We start from the raw sequence: 3530 nt of genomic DNA on the forward strand, positions 1-3530 counted from the left end.
TTCCTTCGCCATCTTGATTAATTAATTCGCCTGACTCTAGCTTTGGTCTCTCTCTCGCCGGTGCTGTTAGGTTTTGGTAAATTGAGGGGAGAGATTTATAATTGAAGAGGGGGCGGAGAGAGAGAGTGGGGACTGATTACAGCGAGTCCACGTGGTGGTCATCATCATCAATGGGAATCAACTAGGGTTGACAGGCTGGCAGCGGGTGGGTGATGCGGGGTAGAGGAGGGGGAGCGGGTAAGGTTATCAGCTCTTTTTTGGGCTTTGGGATATTGCCTATTGGTCATTTTGGGGTGTGTGTGTGTGTGTTAGGGGTTGGGATATTTTGGGATGGGATAATTTTGGAGAGAAAAATTTCTTAAGGATCCAAAATATGGGATCAATAGGTGGGACAAGTGAGGTGTCCCCCTACTATTGGATAATGAGTTGGCCATCATTAATGATGGCCAACTCATTATCCAATAGGAGGGGGACACCTCACTTGTCCCACCTATTGGTCCCATATTTTGGGTCCCTGTAGCAAAGCTCTTTTGGAACACTAGTGAGATAATTACATCACTTGGGATAAAATTATCTCACTCATATACAAAAATTTTGTCCCAATAGTAAAAAATTACCTCATCCTCCATATTGAAACAATATTGTTCCACTTTGAAGGCAATTGGGATAATTTTAAAATATTTTTGTATTACTTAACTAATACATGCAATTATATTATAATATTATATAATATTTTAGTAACATATATTAATATTTTAATAACATAATTTAATAACATATACTAATAATATTATATAATAGTAATTATAGTATAATGTATTTATTATAATATTGTAATAACATATATTAATAATATTATATAATAGTAATTATAGTATAACGTATTTATTATAATATTATATAATATTTTAATAACATATATTGTTATATAATATATTATTATATAATTAATTTATAAGATATTATTATATATATGTGCGTGGGTTCTTTGCCGGTGCCGGGGTTAATCCGTGGACGACCGCGAATCAGATCCGGTTGATGGGAAATTGGGCAGAGCTTCTACCTCACTAAGGGGGTATTTGCTTGAAGTCCTGAAATCGACAAAGCGATTTCAGGGCTCTTCTCGAGATTAAGACAAAGCCTAATCTCAAGGAACGGACGTACGGGCTTCAGATCATTCGAACGGCTTCTCCTTTGTGCTGAAGTTCGCCGGGATCTCGCTGTCCTTCGCTGAAATTTTGTGCTCCTTCACTCTCCAATCCAGCAGCACATCGTCCTCTTGATAAAATTCCAGATCTCAAAAATGGAGGCCTTTGGCTCATATTTATAGGCCTCAAAATGCGGTTATTTGGATAAGAACAAGGGATATGGCTCTATCTTCAGTCAACAGCAGCCTAACAACGTTTAGGGATGATCTCAAGTCAGTTAAGAACCCCTGGAACCGATAAACCCTGCAAAAAACCAATTTAAAACTGTCAAAACGTGTTTTGGGACTTTAGACTGCGCGGCGAAACGATCTGACCCGCGCTCGCGCGGGTCAGAATAATCCGACCCGCGCTTGCGCGGGTCGGAATCATCCGACCGGCGCTTGCGCGGGTCGGAATAATCCGACCCGCGCTTGCGCGGGTCGGAATCATCCGACCCGCGCTTGCGCGGGTCGGATTGATCCGACCCGCGCTTGCGCGGGTCGGGTCATTCCGTCCTGCGCTTAGCGCGGGTTTGCCGACTTTTTCCCCTTTTTTGTTTCTTTCTTCCGGGACTTGTTCTTGTCGCGTATTCGATAGATTTGTTGATTTGTATGCTCCGTCGCGAGACCAATCGTTGAACGCGCGTTGGTTAATGTACGCGTGCTGATCGATGAGCGCGTGCTGATTGACGTGCGCGCGTTGACCGGCGCGCACGAGGTGGTTTGTCGTGTGCGCGTTTGACCGGCGCGCACGAGTTGGTTGACGTGTGCGCGTTGACTGGCGCACACGAGTTGGTTGACGTGCGCGCGTTGACCGGCGCACACGAGTCGGTTGACGAGAGCACGTTGACCGACACACACGAGATGATCTGACGTACGTGCGTTGACCGGCGCGCACGGGTTGAATGGTGTGAGTGCGCCGAGCGACGTGCGCGAGCTGATTAGGTGAATCTCTTTGACTCGCTGATGCGGCATAAACATGTACCAAAAAGGTTGCGAGTGCACAACCGTGTCAAGTTATAGTATTTAAGATATCGATCCCACGAGGAAGGTGTTTTGTAGGAGAAAATATGAAATCGGTTCTTATGTTGTGTGCGTGACAAGTAGGAGTGATAAGTGAATGTGATTGTGAAGAGGTTGAGAGAATGAAAATGGTGTGTGAATAGGTGCAAAGTGTAAGTGAGAGTGGAGTATGATCAATAAGGTGAGAAGGAAAAATGAATAAAAAAAATCAAGAATGAAGAACAAAATTTTAGAATAAAAGAAAATGCAAGAAATTAAAGATGGTGGATTCAATTATAGATATGGATAATCTAAAATTGAACCCACTTCTTAGAAAAGGGTGATTCCCTAGAGGGTTCTAGCCTAAAGGCGAATCAAACAAAATAAAAATAAACAAAAAGAAAAACTAAACCCAAGAGGGTTCTAGCCTCAAGGTGAATAGTATAAGAAATTAAAATCTAACTACAAAATAAATTGCAAAATCTAAACTACAAAATAAAATTACAAGAATTAAATGCACGAAAATAAATCTACTCTATAAGCATAAAATAAATCTAAGGCAAGAGGGTTCTAGCCTCTTGGCTATTTAACAAGAAAATAAAATCTAACTACAAGCATAGAAATAAATCTAAACTAATAAGCAATAAAAGAGAAAAAAAGAAATATGTTATATGGTGAAAAAATAATATATTTTGATGTTTGGATATGATAAGAATTGATTTGAGATCAATTCAATGTATATTTGTGAAAATATGAGTGCAAATGCACAAAACATGCACAAAGGCCAAAAGAGTGAAAATCTGGGAATAATAACCAGTTATGAGTTTTTATGTTTTGCACACCGATGCAGTTAGAATTTGGAAAAGTGTAAAAGACCAAAGTTGTAGGTCTCTTCCGCAGCTTTCCAACAAGTCTTAGATCACCTCATTCTGAGTTCGGATGAGAAAGTTATAACCAAAATACCGAAGGGATATTTTCCTAGTCAGACTAGGTTTCCTGGTCTCGCAATTATTTGGGAGGCGGAATTGAACTCCGAAAATTCCAAATCTGACTGAAAATGCCGCTCAATTGTCCGGGGAATGAAATCGAACTCTGAACATTCCAAATATGAACAAAAACACCGTGAAATTGTCCGGGAGATGAGGTTAACCTTCGAAAATTTCGAAAACGGACGAAAATACGGCGAAACGGGCACTAAACCTGGTCTGACCCGCGTTCACGCGGGTCAGATGAATCCGACCCGCGTGATCGCGGGTCGGAATGATCCGACCCGCGAGCACGCGGGTCGGACACAAGTCCGACCCGCGGAACGCGGGTCGGAATTTTGGGAGAAGGGGGTAAA

Source organism: Asparagus officinalis, chromosome 7 (assembly GCF_001876935.1).
Source record: "Asparagus officinalis chromosome 7, Aspof.V1, whole genome shotgun sequence".
In the NCBI taxonomy this organism is placed as follows: domain Eukaryota; kingdom Viridiplantae; phylum Streptophyta; class Magnoliopsida; order Asparagales; family Asparagaceae; genus Asparagus; species Asparagus officinalis.